At 41.9% G+C, this 11,248-nt stretch overlaps 1 pseudogene; it reads right to left on the bottom strand.

Moving 5' to 3' along the window:
• Positions 1-6,086: 6,086 nt before the first annotated feature.
• On the bottom strand, positions 6,087-6,186 carry LOC139038344 (U6 spliceosomal RNA; annotated as a pseudogene).
• Between the last annotated feature and the right edge of the window lie 5,062 nt (positions 6,187-11,248).

Below are 11,248 nucleotides of genomic sequence, written 5' to 3'. Positions count from 1 at the left end.
ATGAAGCTTTATCATATTCATTATTTTTCCTCTGCAACTTCAGAGACTGTGAGCTGGAGCAAGTTACTTCTCTGTGCCTAATTTATAAAAAGATGACAATAGTGTCCCCTTTGCGGTTTGTTGTAGGCTTGCCTGTATTCAGGAGTTAATACATGCAGAGTTCTTAGAGCAGTGCCTAGACCACAGCTAGAGCCCAATAGTGGATACTGTTGATACCCTACCTTCACACACTTCAGATGAGTATTTATTGCAAGCGTTTGTGACTCTGCCTCTGGCCTCCCTCTGGCCTCTCAGGGTGTGTTCTGCCACATGCAGGGCAGATCATAAGTGCTGAGAATTTAAACGATAACCAGTTGTTCTCAACCAGGAGGCTGAGGTGTCTTCAACAGCTTTCTTGTCTCTTGAGAGACAGTCCTGAAATGTGTTCTCTATGGTTCCACAGATGTCCCTCCCCAGGGTGACGGAGCCCTGGTTTCCCACATTAGAAACCCGCTCATTGACTTACTCTGTATTGCTTCCTTGCTTCCCATGGTTCCTCTCCCCTCCCTCCTGGTCTTCCTGGCGTGACCACCCAAATTAACTACTTGCATTCAGGGTCAGCCTCTGCGATATTTCCCCTAAGACACATTCCTCTTACTACACACTTTTGTCCAACCATGATGATCTTAGGATGCACTCTGATCCTGACATCCCTAGCTCTTCCCTTTTCATGCACCCCTAGCTCCTGGTATTCTTTTCTCGCTTTAACAATAACATCTGCACCAGGATGAGCCAAATGCAGATTCCATGCTCCTCAACCCACCCTTCACACCCCCCACCCCCCCACCCCCCTCACCAAGGTATGTACTAAGCTCCATGAAAACCACAAAGGAAGTGGAATATTACGGCAAAGAATATTCAATGTCTTTGGGGCTTGCCGCCCTGCCTAACTTCCTGCAGATTTTTTCTGATTTCTCTTGGGGACCGCACATATGGCATATTGCTTAGAATTGTGCCTGGGTTGTGACTGCATTAAATCTGACACATGGGGGAGGACCCAGGTACACAGCTCTACATCCTGTTGTGATGGATAAGCGTTCTCTGCATTTCCTCTCTGGGGCAGGGAGAAGATGGAAGTGGTTTTCATAAAGACAGGAAATATCTTCACTACTACTTGGTGAGTGAGATAGGATTACCCTAAAAGAGTAGGTTGATGGGGTGAGGAGAAAAGATATGTGGGCTGGATTGTTAATGAAGTGATTAAACAATAATGCTCTCTGTGGCCACACCCTACTATTTTACACAATGGGGCAAAAAACAACTTGGCAAAATAAAATCAATGTTGGCTTCTTTAAAATGTACAACCATTTCACTGTTACACATGTGTAAGTCCCAGTGCCAAGAAACCCAAAGATAATACAGGTAGTCCTCATTTTGTAGGGTTCCAATATATGTGAATTTCAGTCACCACAATTGAGTTTAGTTAAATAAAACCAGTCCCCTCTAGCAACATGGTTCAGATTTCAGTCACCCTGGTGTCTGATCTGTGGGTAGTTGCATGAAGTACAGAGTGTGCTGCTAGCTCATCAGTGCACTTATTTAGGGAGCTCATCACCTCTTCAATATGCACCTCACCATTACAATCATGTCACTCCTTTCGGATTCTGTTGGTGATTGGTCACTGTGCATTTGTTATTCCATTTACCCACAAACAGCAAAATGTGTTGTTGGGTTGCCTCCTTGTCTTCCAGTGATCACCTGTGTGCCATTTTACACAAATAGATAATCAATGGAATGAATTGCCAACAAAAATGAAAGCGAAGAAAGAAACAAAAGGTGATAATTCAGGAAGGAAAATTCAAATCAAATGTAAATTGCATTTAGAAAATCTAGCTGAGCATGGGAATGTTGACATTGGAGCCACTCTGGTAAGTGACCAAAGACCAAAGGAATTTAGGAACTTATTGCCATAAGTGCAGAAAATGAAAAAAGATGATGTCTCAGGGGAAGTGACACCACCAAAAAAAAAAAAAAAAAAAAAACCTCCCTCCCCCAGCCCTCCCTCCCATGCACACACATTAAAAGGACTCTTGGATACATCATGGTATTAAAAGTACAAAGGATAAAGTGGTGGAAACATCCAAATTTATGAAAGAAACTGACAATTTACCAAGGCATAGAAAAGGTACTTGCTCTGTATTATGTTACATGACGAGAAGGCAAGCACTGTTCTAATTACTCTACATGACATTTTTACAAAGAAATAAAACTCTTTCATTCTCAGTATTTCCAATCTATTTGTGTGCTAAATATTTGCTTTATTGTTTTTTCATTCCTATGTGCATTTATACCTGACAGAGAGCTTTTACCATTTTCCAGAAGCTTTGCATATTTTATTTGGTTGCACTGGCTCTTAGTTGTGGCATGTGGGATCTAGTTCCCTGACTAGGGATCAAATCCAGGTCCCCTGCATTGGAAGCTCGGAGTCTTAGCCACTGGACCACGAAGGAAGTCCCAAATTTTATTTCTAATTCTTGTAACAGTGCTGTTTGATAGATATTGTTATGCCCATTTCATGGATGAGAAAATGAGGCTCAGAGGGCCAAGTAAGTTTTCTGAAGCTCCAGCTACTTACGTACATCTGTTTGATAGTTAAATCTGTGCCTCCTTGCCAAATCAGGGTCCTTTATTTGGTTGACGTTTTTTATTCACGTTATGAACTAATGAATAATTTTCTAGCTTTCTTTGTTTTGCAGTACTTAGAAGCCAGACTAATAATGATCACAAACATGGTTAATAAGAAAACAATGCAAACTTAATATGTCATTTAATCATCCTGAGCCTCAGTAGCTATTGACTAGCTCATTTTATTCAGTGTATATTGAGTCCCTTGGACAGTAAGGAGATCAAACTAGCCAATCCTAAAAGAAATCAATCCTAAATGTTCAATGGAAGGACTGATGCCGAAGCTGAAGCTTCAATACTTTGGCTACCCGATGCGAAGAACTTACCACTGGAAAAGACCCTGATGCTGGGAAAGATTGAAGGCAGGAGGAGAAGGGGACGACAGAGGATGAGATGTTTGGGTGGCATCAGTGACTCGATGGACATGAGTTTGAGTGAGTTCCAGGAGTTGGTGATAGACAGGGAGGCCTGGCGTGCTGTAGTCCATGGGGTCGCAAAGAGTCGGATACAACTGAGCAACTGAACTGATATCAAAGTTTAAATGAGATAACAGATAACATGCACAAAAATCTTTCCAAGTTTTTAAAGGAAAGGTACCCAAGTTTTAAATGCTCTTTTCCTAATATCTCAAATAAAAAGTTTTATTTCCTTTAGTTATTTGAGTTACCATTTTTACTTTAAATATTACAGAAGAGTTAAAAACCTTCAATATAGTGAGTGTTTTTTCACTCACAGATTTTAATGTCTATCTCGGTTAAGAAAAGGCGGAGGGGGCGAGGCTCATTGTTTTGCCCGGTTGATATGGAAAACCTAACATTCATCCAGCATTCTTTGGGAAAGGAAGTAGAAGCCTTCTGTATCAGATATTTTGGAAAGAAAGCAGCACCAAATAGGCTGGAAGTTCCAAATGGGCGCTTTCCAAAAGCACTTTTATTGATTCTTGTTGAGTCCTCGTGGAATTGAATAGTTGCCTCTATTATTTGTATTCTGAGTCTGACACACTACTATCAGTGATTTTCTGAGGGTTTGGTGGTAATTTATTTTGCTGCATTTGGCCGTGTGTGTGTATCTGTGTCTGTGTTAGAAGTATCACCAGATCCTAAGCATTTATGGAGCATTGCCTTCAGGGGCTGTTAGCTCTGGACTCTCTACAGGCTGCCAGGTTCGTCCTAGATGGCTCTGAAAGACGTCCGTCCAAAAGACGGACAAGGTTTGGTTCATCCTCAAGGATATTTCAGATTACTATGCACCTCATTGGTTTATTTGGTCCCGGGGCGACCTGAAAGTACCCACAAAAATTTAGAAGCTGCAGCCATCTTGTTCTTTCTGCACCAAGAGAGACCTCCTTAAACGGCTTCTAGAAAAGAAAGTAGAAGTGTTTGGCTGGGACATCTGCAGCTTGACTTTCCTACAAAGTTCAAAGGGTTATTTGGTCAGTCACACCCTCCTGCAACCTGCTTTTGTGCAGCCACAATTCTAACTATAGGATTGCCTGCCCCTCAGATCCCTTTAAGGAAGGTGCCTTCAGAGCACAGCTCAGCTGAGGGGAACTTTCTAAAAAGAAGTGACCATTTTCCTCTTTAAAACGGAAAAAAAATGGCATGGAGTCAAACATCAATAAGTGTACAGTTGGTTCTATTTACACGACACACTTTGAGTCCTGCCTTCTATACTGAACAATAGTTATCTCCCTGCACAGGCTGTAACTGTGAAGTGTGGGTGCTTCTAACTCGCCTACTGGAAACCAGGTCCAGGGCCCTTTCTCTCTCAGCTGTAATAACATTCACTGTGATGTAAGTTCCACCAGCATCTTTCAACCCAGGAGGAAGTTTGGTTTGGCTGATTTAAACTTAAAATAGGAAAAGAAAAGCTTGTTTTCTTATCCTTTTTCTAGACCAGCCTGCAGTTTTAAATTAAGTTGTTGTGATCACCTATATTTATTTATATGTGGAAAATGCTATCTTACACATTGATCACAATCTTTCCCAGACTTTGATAAGATTACAGATGATCTAACCATGCATGCTAAGTCACTTCAGTGATGTCCAGCTGTTTGAGACCCTATGGACTGTAGCCCGCTGATCTCCTCTGTCCATGGGATTCTCCAGGTAAGAATACTGGAGTGTGTTGTCATGCCCTCCACCAGGGGATCTTCTCGACCCAGGGATCAAACCTGCATCTCCTGCATTGCAGGTGAATTCTTTATCGCTGAGCCACTGGGGAAGCCCCAGATGATCTAGGAGATTATTGTAAATTGTTTCCATGCATGCTTATTTATTTTCTTATTGGACTCTTCCTCTGTGGATCACACTCAGTCTTATATGTAGGAATACGCCCAAGTGACAGGTTAAAAGCTTGTGTGAAAAAGACAATTTTTGGAGAGACTAGAAAAGCAATATCCAACAATAAAAGGACAGTTGGGACAGTTGTGTTCAAGAATGGCAGAAGCTTGTGAACTTTTTCTTACAGTATCAGATAGCCTAATTTTAAGCTCGTGAGCCATTTGATCTCCCTCACAACTACCTAACTTTGCTGTTGTGGTGCTAAAGAGCATAGACAGTAGTCTGTGGTTGAGGCTGGGGTCCAATAAAACTTTATTTACAAAACCAGGTAGCTGTTTGCCAGGTCACAGTTTGCCCATTTTTGAATTACGGTGTAATCCATTTGATGCATGCACTTGGTATGTTGCTTTCAGCTGAAAGTAAGGGAAAACCCAACTAAAGAGACCTTAAAAATCATGTTAATTCACGTAAGAAAATTATCTCATGTAAGAAGAAGTTTCATTATAGGGAAGTCCCAGGGCTGGTTAACTAAAGCAGTCTGATGATGTCATCCAAGGCCCAAGTTTGTCCCATCTTTCTTCTCTCCCGTCCTTGGCTCACTGGCTTGTTTGGCTGCTTGATTGGCTGCACAGTCACAAGATGGCTTCTCCAATTCTAATGCTGTATGTAGGGGCAACAACATGTGGAAGAAGCAATAAGACTCCCTCCCACCATGTATTTCTTTTTAAGAGTAAGACAGTCTTTCCAAGAAGACCCTTCCATTTGATAGACCATGTCTATTTAACCAGAATTGGGACAGAACATTTCAAGAAGGGTTTGGTCTATGTGAGTTGCCTGGAGCTTCTATGACACCAAACATGGTGACACAAAACAACAGAAATGTATTCTGTCCAGTTCTGGAGAACAGAAGTCCAAAATCATCATCACTAGGTCAAAATTAAGGTGTCATTAGGGCCATACTCTCTCAGGGTGTTCCAGGGGAGAGCCCATTCCTTCCTTTTCCACTTTCCGATAGCTGTTAGGATTCCTCGGCTTGTGGCCATATCGCTCCATCTTCAAATCTCTCTTCGTTCCATTTTCAAGTCACCTTCTCTTCTGTGTGCCTGTGTGAAATCTCCCTTTGCCTGCCCCACCCCTTGTTTAAAATTTGAATGCTACACAAATTTGCATGACATCGTTGCTCAGGGGCCATGCTAATCTCTGTATTGTTTCAATTTTAGTACATTTGCTGTAGAAGTAAACTCTGCCTCTTTCTTGTAAGGACAGCTGTGATGGCCTTTAGGGCTCACCCATATAATTCAGTGAAATTGACTTGTCTCAAAATGCTTAAATTAATCATATCTGGAAAGAGTCATCTTCCAAATAATGTAACATTTACAGGTCCAGGGATTAGGATCTAATGACTTTGGGGATCATTATTCAGTCAGCTTCCATCTTGGAGAACTTTGTCAAAATAAAAACTTATTAAAGTAACAGTATTGTGGATCACAATAAACTGTGGAAAATTCTGAAAGAAATGGGAATACCAGACCACCTGACCTTCCTCTTGAGAAACCTATATGCCAGTCAGCAAGCAACAGTTAGAACTGGACATGGAGCAACAGACTGGTTCCAAATAGGAAAAAGAGTCCATCAAGGCTGTATATTGTCACCCTGCTTATTTAACTTATATGCAGAGTACATCATGAGAAATGCTGGGCTGGAAGAAGCACAAGCTGGAATCAAGTTAGCCGGGAGAAATATCAATAACCTCAGATATGCAGATGACACCACCCTTATGGCAGAAAGTGAAGAGGAACTAAAAAGCCTCTTGATGAAAGTGAAAGAGGAGAGTGGAAAAGTTGGCTTAAAGCTCAACATTCAGAAAACTAAGATCATGGCATCTGGTCCCATCACTTCATGGGAAATAGATGGGGAGACAGTGGAAACAGTGTCAGACTTTACTTTTTTGGGCTCCAAGATCACTGCAGATGGTGACTGCAGCCATGAAATTAAAAGACACTTACTCCTTGGAAGGAAAGTTATGACCAACCTAGATAGCATATTAAAAAGCAGAGACATTACTTTGCCAACAAGGGTCCATCTGGTCAAGGCTATGGTTTTTCCAGTGGTCATGTATGGATGTGAGAGCTGGACTGTGAAGAAAGCTGAGCGCTGAAGAATGGATGCTTTTGAACTGTGGTGTTGGAGAAGACTCTTGAGAGTCCCTTGGACTGCAAAGAGATTCAACCAGTCCATCCTAAAGGAGATCAGTCCTGGGTGTTTGTTGGAAGGACTGATGCTAAAGCTGAAACTCCAATACTTTGGCCACCTCAGGCTAAGAGTTGACTCATTGGAAAAGACCCTGATGCTGGGAGGGATTGGGGGCAGGAGGAGAAGGGGATGACAGAGGATGAGATGGCTGAATGGCATCACTGACTGGATGAACTTGAGTTTGTGTAAACTCTAGGAGTTGGTGATGGACAGGGAGGCCTGGCCTGCTGTGATTCATGGAACTGCAAAGAGTCGGACATGACTGAGCAACTGAACTGAACTGAAAGTAACAACCATTAAATCAGCTACCAGCAAGAAGGAACTACCATGATTCTTTTTTAATACTAATCAAGATTTACTTAATTCAAATAATAGAAGTGTTGGCCTAAAATTTTTGGAAAGCAGGCATGGAAAAATCTGGAATATGACTGTTATATAGGCAAGCATCAGTACCTTCTATAGCATACTCATGTGCAACTATTGTGTTTAAGAAGCACTTACAGTGACTTAAGAAAATAAATTTTGTAAAGTAATAGGAAGAAAACCTTTTACCTATAGTATGGTCACAACTGAGAGTGAAATTCTCTTATGCATTAAAAAGATGGAGACAATACACAGTCACTAGTGTTTTACTGGTGGTGGTGGAAGTTGGGGTTATTGACTTTCTTTTCTCTCTTTTTTTGTATTTTCAAAAATTTTAATGAAAAGTGCATATATATATTGCTTAAATTAAAAATATATTAATAAGAAATCAATAGTATTGTTATATGATAAAACTAGAGTATTTTAAAAGATAATATCAGTTTATTTTGTATCGTGTCACTTAATTTCTCTATCTCATTTAGTTTACTGTGTCAAAATTATACAGAATAGCCACAGACTCCGGCTACCCACTCCAGTATTCTGGCCTGGAGAATTCCATGGACCGTATAGTCCATGGGGTCGCAAAGAGTCGGACATGACAGCGAATTTCGCTCACTCCATCCAGACAAATTCTTCTGCTTTCAAAAAGAGCTAGACCCCCTCATCTTGACATTAGAGTTATCTTTCTGAAACGAGTTGTGAGATCCACATGCGTGCACACATGCTAAGTCGCTTCAGTCATGTCTGACTCTTTGTGACCTTATGGGCTGCAGCCCACCAGGCTCCTCTGTCCATGGGATTCTCCAGCAGGAACACTGGATTGCCATGGAGTGGATTGCCATGCCCTCCTCTGAGATCCACCATGCTTCTCATCAAAAATATTTAACGTCTTTTTGTCGCTTTAGAAAATGTCTTTTCTTTTCTAACTTCAACACTTAGAGTTGTGCCTCACAAGAGCTGTACTTTTCAAGGTTCCCGACACCAGTTGCCCTCCCCGCCGACCCAACTCAGTCATGTTCTTTTTGCTCTGCCTTGCCTTTTTATGCTCTCCCCCAAGCCGATCTCTACTCAGGAGTTCTCTCTGTGGTCCCAGATGCAGGAGCAGCTCAACCCCACCAGGGATCTTATTAGAAATGCAAATTCTCAGACCTCTTGAATCAGAAACTCTGGGGGTGAGCTCCTCATGCAAGTCTTGACAAACCCTCGAGGTAATTTCAGTATATGCTAGAGACTGAGAGACTCAGGGTTAGCTGTCTTTGTCCTACTTTCTTTATTATTGCATTCTTACATCTGTGGCAATCAACATTACTATAATCACCACTGTATTATTCATCCTAGATAATTAATTTGTAAGTCAATTTTGCAAGTATATATTAGGCCAGCAATTGGCCTTCTAAATGAATAACATACCTATATTCCTGTGATTTTCTTGCTGTATCATTTTTCCTGTAGGTAAATATTTCTTAGCTTGTTTTTATGTATTTTATGTGCATGAGTCAGTGAACCAGGGCAAGGATGAACACTCTTTCTTAACCATCCTCTGGATCATTTATTCTAAAATCATCAAATGCCTACTTTGAGCAAACACTGTCTATGATTCAAAGCCATTCCTTCAGCTGCAGTTCATTGAATAGGCCTGGTAATACATGACCATCCCTCTGTCTCTTCTCTTTTCCTCAGCTAAACCAAAAGCATACCCGGAAGAATCATGGCCATTCTGTCTAAAGACCCAAGAGAGAGCCCCCCCACCAACTTTGCCTGTAGTTTTATAACCTCAGGCAGATCATCTTTTCCTAGAGTCTTACATTCATCATTGTGGAAAGAGAGATGGTAGAGAATTTTTCCTTTGATTATATGGATTCTCATGGGCTAAAATCTATGAGCTTCCACAGAGCTCAGTGATAACGGAGGGTTCGGTCAGGTCCTACTTTTTCCTCCACTGTCATGTGAAGAAACTGTGTTTTGATCTCTGATCAACACCTAATCCCATGGCTGGCACATACGTGTATGCGTGCTCAGTACTCAGTTGTGTCTGACTCTTTGCAACCCCATGGACTATAGCTTGCCAGGCTTCTCTCTTCATAGGATTCTCTGGGAAAGAATACTGGAGTGGGTTGCCATCTCCTCCTCCAAGCGGTATTTCCAACCCAGGGATTGAACTTATGTCTCCTGCATTGGCAGGTGGATTCTTTACCACTGACCCACCTGCGAAGTCAGCTGGCACATAGTGAAGGCCAAATAAACAATTATTGGATAAATGGAAGAAACAGTGAAAAGGACGATGGAAGGGTGGAAGGATAGAAGGAAGAAGGGAAGAGGGAGAGGGAGGAGGGAAAAAGGAAGGAAGGTAGGGAGGAAGGGAGAGAGGAGGAAGGCAGGGAGATGGCTATGTGTGGATCAGACACAGCTTCTGATCTGGGGAAATGCTTAGGGAAGACAGGTTGAATTAGAACTCTAATACTTAGTCTCTAATACCTAACCTGTGCCAACAGCTAACTAGCTAGGTATGCTCCAACAGTAAATTAACCATTGGTTCTCTCCCTGGAAGATGTTTTCAGCAGCTCCTCCCTGGTGCAGAGGGTGAGGCCTCTCTGAGAGTCTGAGAAAAGGGCTTTGTGAATTGTAAAGCAAAATGCAGATGGTAATTAACTAACGCATCACAAGCAAGGACAAGTCTCCCGAGCAGTCCCAGGAGAGACTGTTTTGCCTTCTTTCTGTCATTTGAATTCTCAAAATTGTCCTCAGCTTATACAAAATCAACCTCATATGATCTATGATTAAAATTTCCCCTCTGAAAGTCTAAGAAACTTGGGAATTGGAGGAATTGGACCATTTGTAGATAATTTATGAATAATACTCGCCTTTCAAATAGCCTCTGTCTTCCCAAAGAGCCCTCTGTCCTGTCGGTGGGACTGCTGCCAAGGCCGAAACTGCTAAACTGGGCCAGAGACACTGAAGTCACTGGTGTCTCTGATTCTTCTAAGAATTTGGGACACTTTATTGAAGCATTTGTTTTTCCTCATATAAAATGTAGGCTAAAAAGTTATTAGCTATCTTTATATTGGGAAAGGCTTTCAAAATTTGAATGCATGTGATTCACTCAGCTTTTACTTGGTCTTGTTGTTGTCGTTCAGTCCCTCAGTCATGTCTCTTTGCAACCCCACAAACTGCTGCATGCCAGGCTTCCCTGTCCTTCACCATCTCCTGGAGCTTGCTGAAACTCATGTCCATTGAGTCAGTGATGCCATCCAACCATCTCATCCTCTGTCGTCCCCTTCTCCTCCTGCCTTCAGTCTTTCCCAGCATCAGGGTCTTTTCCAATGAATCAGCTCTTCTCATCAGGTGGCCAAAGTATTGGAGCTTCAGCCTCAGCATCAGTCCTTCCAATGAGTATTCAGGGTTGGTTTCCTTTAGGATGGACTGGTTGGATCTCCTTGCAGTCCAAGGGACTCTCAAGAGACTTCTCCAACACCACAGTTCAAAAGCGTCAACGTCAGTTCTTCAGTGCTCAGTCTTATTTATGGTCCAGCTCTCACATCCATACATGACTACTGGAAAACCCATAGCTTTGACTATATGGACCTTTGTCAGCAAAGTAATGTCTCTGCTTTTTAATACACTAAGTTTGCATAGCTTTTCTTCCAAGGAGCAAGTGTCTTTTAATTTCATGGCTGCAGTCACTATCT

Source organism: Odocoileus virginianus, chromosome 14 (assembly GCF_023699985.2).
Source record: "Odocoileus virginianus isolate 20LAN1187 ecotype Illinois chromosome 14, Ovbor_1.2, whole genome shotgun sequence".
In the NCBI taxonomy this organism is placed as follows: Eukaryota; Metazoa; Chordata; class Mammalia; order Artiodactyla; family Cervidae; genus Odocoileus; species Odocoileus virginianus.
The sequence above is the reverse complement of the archived record's forward strand: the minus strand, read 5'-3'. Positions and strand labels throughout refer to the sequence as shown.